General features: G+C 38.8%; 1 protein-coding gene across 2 annotated transcripts in view; it reads left to right on the top strand.

Moving 5' to 3' along the window:
• TANC1 (tetratricopeptide repeat, ankyrin repeat and coiled-coil containing 1) overlaps positions 1 to 6,674 on the top strand; it is a 73,877-nt gene continuing 67,203 nt past the window's right edge. The window contains exons 1-2 of one of the 2 annotated variants that reach the window (XM_041466072.1): positions 1 to 24; positions 1,647 to 1,710. The gene's annotated coding sequence lies outside the window, so the exon portion shown is untranslated. Of the gene's footprint in view, positions 25 to 1,646; positions 1,711 to 6,674 lie in introns of those variants that run through there. The other variant, XM_041466068.1, reaches the window with a different exon arrangement.

Here is a 6,674-nt window from a genome sequence, read left to right as displayed (position 1 = left end):
ACTTCCAGGAAAAGAAAAGTCAAGGTATTACAATGCAGGGCCTGTTCACCCCTGCCCTGTAGTTCAAGTTCATAGGTAATGATCTTTGTAAACAAACAAAACTCTTATTCTACAAGAGTTTTAATTCTTAAATTATCTTGTGCAATTTGTAGATAAAATAATACTGATATTGAAATAAATATTGACTTAAAAAACCCCAAAACCCAACAACTTCAAAGCCCAAGGATAGTGCTTTGCAATGAAAGGCAAAGGCTGAATCTCATCTCTATTGTCATGTTTTATGGAACAGAAATTAAAACAATGTATTACATACCTGTGTATAAAGGAATAATAATAAAGGAATGCTCACATAATTTCCAGTGAAGTAGGAATAAACTTTAGGCTGCCCATATTCTGAAGGAAATTAAACCCACATCAGCTACCCCCAAGGAAGAGTCTTATCTCCTGTATAGGCTATACCCCCTATTTCAATCTAAAATCTAATTTGGCTTTTGCTGTTTGGTGCTTTATAAGGTTAACCAAGCTGTTTTGCCCTAAAAATGAAGGCATACTTCTATTTTGAACAAAGTAACAGCAACCAGTTGATGTGGTCATTAAAACAAGTATTTTCTTGCAGTTTTTTCAAAGACTGAACATTTTTCCTAAATACCTACACTTCTCTTAAATGTCACTTAACAAATGGTTAAGTTAACCAGTATGGGGACATGACAGTAAAATCTGAATGACTTGTGATGTTCCTGAATTTTTTTTTTGTTTTCTTCTGGGATTAGAAGCTTTTTATTTTCACTTGTTGCTAATTGTCTGGGTGTAATTTTGCAGCTGTCTTCTCCATAGTCATAGTTATCTAATGGTATAAACAGATCTTAAATAACATATTTGTCAGTGTAGCAAACTGTCAATTGCTAAATTGAACTGTCAGTAGGGAATATCTTGCCTAATCCACAGAACCATTAACTTACCTAAAACAATATCTGCTTTTTCAAGAGTTCACATTTATGGTATTTGGGATTCATAATGTTTATTCCCTACTCCATTTTAAGCTACAGATATGTCAGTGGATATAATGGTATCATCAGAAGAATGTGCCATCTGAAGTTCTTCCTGCTGCTGAAGCCAATTATTTCATATCCACAGATTTGTTTATTTGTGGAATATTGTTAACATGGTGTTATTCATTGGAATGTGGAAAAGTTAATAGGATAATCTTGTGAGAAAAAAAGTTCTTGCTTGACAAATAGTTGCTGTGAAAGGAAACACTCTCCAAAAGCAGAGGGTGAATTTTTTTCATGGGTCTAGATTGGAATCAAGAAAATGTTTTGTAGATCAGGATATAACTGCTCAGCTTCTGAGAAGTTATTTCATGGTGTACAGAAAAAATTCCTTTTTGAGATATTCAAGGGTATTTCATATACAGTTTCTTGTATATCTGATTAAAACAGCCTGTCATAGATTCTCTGTTGTTCCATTCTGAAACAGCATGCCTTTTTTGATATTACATAGTTTTTAACATGATGAAAAGATTTAGCTCCAAATCCTACATTTATATTGCAAAATGTTTTGTATTAAGTCTGGAAAATGAAAGTGACAGATGCTCATATGTTTCTGTGAGATGGAAATGCTAAATACTTTTTTCTTCTGCTTTACAGTGCTGTTGTCAGTTTTGCAAAACCTCAGAACATGGGTGTCTTGGTAGCAGAAGCACTGAACAAAGTAAGTGTGAAAGAAAAAGTCAGGGTTTCTTTATAAATCTAAACATGAAAAAATGTTAAAAAGTGAAATTTCCTTAAACTGGTGTCTGGCAGTTGCAGGTGTTTCATCTGCTACTAAATGCTCTTGGAATAACCTATTTCTGTAGTGGTTGTGTGGCTGAGCTGCTAGATGGCTAAAAAGTACCTGGCCTTCTCTCCTTACTCTGATTCCACTCCTAGTTACTGCAACAGTAGTTGTGCACACCTGTGCAGAGAAGCGCAGCCAGGCAGCGAGGTGTGTCCTGCTTGTAAAGTGGCGAGGTGCATTAGCTTTAGTGAAATATGGGGAAGAATCACCAGTGGCATCTAAGTGTCTGGCCAAGCTGGGATTACGGTGCAGAGCAAAACCTTGTGTTCAGTGCTTTATCCCACCGTGGAAATCACTCTTGACTTCTATAAGGGTCCAGCAAAAATACAGAGCTGCACCCTGGCAGGTGCAGGGGACACCAGGGTGGTGATCCAGTGTCCTGCTCTGTGAATGATCCCCGACACAACAGGCACAGCATGTCCTACTGCTGCCCCATATCTTGTTGTTTCATCTGAGGCCTGACGTCACTCAGTCGAGCACTTTTTGACTTCTCCCTGAGGAATACTATGGGTTCCTGTAAAATCTTGTATCCCACAGCTACTAATGGACCCTTCTGTTTATCACATGCTTACAGCTCCTGCCCTGTGTCTTATTAGGGTGTTGGTGCAGACTTACACCTGCCCTTTCGAAGAGCTGAGTTTACAAGCAGCTCTTTGGTTTGCATGGTAATCTGAAGATCTGACAGTGGTCATCTCTTTGTTACACACTTGCAGTCTTCAGACTCTGAAGTATACAAGAGTTCCTCATCCCTAGAGCTCAGTGAAACATCAGTTGCATAATTTCAACACAAGCCTTGTATCAACACTTGTGTTTATAGATTTAGCCTGTAAATCATGAATTTTTGTTTAGAGTTTTTAATGGAGAACAGATACAACTCATCCTCTTTCTCTTCCACCTGTCCTCATCTCCTCTGTTCTGACCCTTTGTTTCTAGAATCTTGTATATGAAGCTTCCTTGCTACTTTAGAATATTATAGTTAGCTACTGTAATAATGATGATTTTGAACCTGAGAAAATAAGGATTTGATTCAACTTACTGTTAACTCTGGCATACTGATTATTTGCTGTGTTTTCCTTATCTTGGAAGCTCATTCTATGAGCTACTAAACAAGAGAAGAAAAAAAATCAAAAATTCCCTAAAGGTAGTCAGACTAATACCACTTTGAAAACAGAAATTGTAACTAAATATACCAAGTTACCATGAGTTCTGTGTATTGATCACTTGAACTTTTTGTGGGTTTAGGTTTTACTGCTCCTTTTAAACTACTTTAATAGAATAAAATTTAGAAAGAGAATAGCTGAAAATCTATATTCTATCACAACTTTTTTTCTCCCCCCTTTAATGTTACAGATGAGCCACAAAATCCATGCAGCAACATTACAAGTGGCTCACCAAAAGCCACAACCTACCTTGGAGAAGTTCATACTGCCTAAAAGAATTTACATTATTCAACAGCCACGGAAATGTTAAGATAATCATTAAAATATTTACGTTTACTTAAAAGTGAGTTTCTATTCTATATAGCAGTTAGCACACTGGTGAAGTGCTCAAAAGCTGTGTGCCTTGTATCTTGCTGTGTTTCTGTTACTGACAATAAAATATAAGAAGAGTTACTAAATGTACTCAGGATTTATTACAATAGCATGGCTTCTGTCTAACCTGGTGTTACTGATATGTAGTAATTACTCAATGCCAAAAAGTCTAAGTTTCACTTACTGTGTGAGTTTTGAGTGAAGGAATGGGAACTGTCAGCCCTATTGTTTTGGGGTTTTTTTAGTTTAATGGTAGCAAAGCTGATGTGAACTTGACTCTAAGAAAGCATGACTGAAAGACATGGGGCTTCTTTCAACTGAGCCTGAGCTTTCCCATGCTGAATGCAGGCCTGAGGCTTACTGCACGATACGTAATTCGCAAAGTCCTGTGAAGGATTTCTGTGCAATGAAAGAAGTATTTTTTGCTTGCATTTCTTTCTGTAAGAAAACCCAGCTCCTCTGCAGAGATCCAGCAAGCAGGAAGAACTGAGTGGAAACAGTCTGTTTGAACCTATTTGGGGCTGGGATGGATAAAAGAAGGAAGTACCTGACTTGGAGCTGAACCCTTGGCGTAGGAGGGCAGGTAGCAGGGAGGAGCCAAGGTGCAGAGAATGCTATGCCTGGAGTTTGGACTTGGTAGAATGGGGTATGAGACTTAGCACTGCCTGGCAGTAGTATGAAGGGTCAAGCTTAAAAATGGTGAGGAACAAGTGTAAATCCCAATCCAAGCCATGTCCTTGAGCCATGACCTGCTTGCAGTGACAGCAGGGACAATAGAGGGAGCCAGGGGATAATACTGTCCTGCTGCTGGGAGTTGGTTATGGAGCTCCACTGACTCAGAATTTAATAGACTTTTTTTTTAATTTTTTTTTTTAATTAGTGATTGCAGAAGAGTATTATCCCAAAACTGATTCTTTCACCCTTTTGGTGTGCAAGAAATTGATCCCCACACAGAGTGGAGGTTTTTGATTTGTTTACGGTTGTGTGCAGAAAGGTCCTGGGTGGTGAATTGTCAGAGCGAGCATGGAGACAGACGAAGGCAGGCACACCTATAGATTACAGTCTCAGGCCAAGCAGATCTTACTTCACTCCATGGTTAAGCTGCTCTTAGCTTCTCTCTGTTTCAGTCTCAAGGTATAGTGCCCAAGAAGTCCTGGAATGTGCTCAGTGAGGAGTGGGCTCTTGGTAGGCAGAGGGGGCTGAACTAGGGATGTGGCTTTTACTATTATAATTATAATCTAATGAGGAAATTTCATGGCAAGGGCAAGTTCTCACCACAGAAGCAGTCAGATCTGGGGGTTTGTTGCCTGTCACATAAGGTCCTGAATAAGAAGGGTGTGATCTTTTTATTCCCTCCCCTTCAAGGACCTAGGACATCAGTTTTCTGTTTTCACCATTCCTGTGGCTGTTGCTCCCATTGCTTAACTGCTTTGTTCTCTGTCTTATTATTTGGAACTTTGTTCCTGTTATTCATCAGTTCCCCACTTCCATACTTATGATATTTCTTATACGTATTATAAGTCTCACTTTAGAACTGCCACATATTTTCCTGAAAGGAATCACGGGGTGACAGGTAAATCAATTGCTTCATGATTTCCCAAATGCAAATACATAGTGCTACAATTAAGACAAAACATAATAGGGTGAGTGTTAGGAAAACAACAAGGTAAAACATCTCGTTTAAACTCCCTGTAGTGATGGTTAGTGACCATCTGAAGAAAGTGTCCTACCTCCCCTGTGCTCTGTCTCATTTCACTTGTTCCAACCCATGTGTGCTTTCCACATCACGATGGACAGTAATCAAAGTCTTTTATCCATTCTTCTGAACTTGTTTCAGCAGTTATTGCAGATCATCCTGCTATAATAATTTTCGTACTCAAATGAGATTTATCCCAACAGGGATGGGCAGCAGATCTTGAATCAGCATATAATTATACTGCAATAGCTGATATAATGTGACAGGAGCTGAATAATTGAAATCCCACCCATTGATTTTGGTGAAATTGAGAACACAAACATTAGAGTAATTATCTGTATCTACAAAAAGGTTATCTACAAATATGAAGCCACAAATTATTCTCATATAAGCACATCATTTTCCAGTATATAAAACTACAGGTTCATGAGCTTCATCAGGATGGATTTCAAAATGACAAACACTATTCTGGATCCAGACAAATGTCAGGGCTCTGGTGTTAGTGCACAAGTGAGTCCCTGTTCCCATATAGTGCATGTGCTAACGCTAATGGTTTGCCATTCCCCATGGGCACATGTCCTATGCTCCGGGGTAGGGTTTGGTTATGATTCAGGCCTAGAGCAGTGACTGACTGATGGACACCGAGGCTCCTATATGGATTAGTACCAGGACTGTGCTATTGATGGTATTATAACTGACTAAATGCCACCAAGGCTGGAATTCCTTTGCAAATTCAGTCATTTTTCCAAATTACTTTTTGAAGTTCAGTGGGTGAAGATGCCTTCTTCACCTTCTCTTAAAATTGCTACTGCTGCTGTTGATTGTGTCCACAACTGAGCTCAGACATAGCTAAGAGAAAAAGAACCTTCATCTTGGTTTGCGCCACGTGCCTCTGGGATCAGCTATGAGCTCGCTCATTGATTCTTTCCCACTGAGGCAATGTGTCAGGTAAGAGCCATTGATTAGTTTCTAATGCTGGTAGAGAAGACCACAGAGGGTGTTGCAATTTGCTTAAATCACTTGTGGTTGTGGCTCAGGTTATTTATAAGTACTTCAGCATCTGTACAATTCAAAACTCCCAAGTCCCTGTGGTTCCAGTCACAATTCTTCTTATTCCTTGTGGGGTTTTGCCCATGTAGCCAAGCTAATTGTCTTGCATGGGAAGCACTTAAGGATGGTGACCACATTGGTTTAAGTGTAGAAATATCTGCATTACTAGTTCTATTTGTTTAAGAAACCAAGATGGATTAAACAACATTTGTTGCTGATCTGCATTTTTGATCACATAGTCTAATTTCTAAAATTTGTGGGGATTGAATTTTCTCATCCTTTTTGACTGGGGCAGATGTAATTGTTTTGGTTTTAGTAATATCTACCTTGAGTTTAAATGTTAGTCCCACATTATGGTGGTCCCAAGGTCATAACAAAAACAGGTTTAACCAGGATAACATTATACCAAGAATCCCACCTTTTGGTGGCACAAAATTTCGAGTCTTTTGCCCTTAATTCTGTTGTACTATGAAACATTGAAATCTGAGTGGCTTTCCCATGTGTAGATCCATTGATCATTTTGCACCATATCTGAATTTTTTCTTGTGTTGTTCCTTCCA

This window comes from Pyrgilauda ruficollis, unplaced genomic scaffold (genome assembly GCF_017590135.1).
Source record: "Pyrgilauda ruficollis isolate IOZ18807 unplaced genomic scaffold, ASM1759013v1 scaffold196, whole genome shotgun sequence".
Taxonomy (NCBI): domain Eukaryota; kingdom Metazoa; phylum Chordata; class Aves; order Passeriformes; family Passeridae; genus Pyrgilauda; species Pyrgilauda ruficollis.
This window is presented reverse-complemented; position numbering and strand designations above follow the sequence as displayed.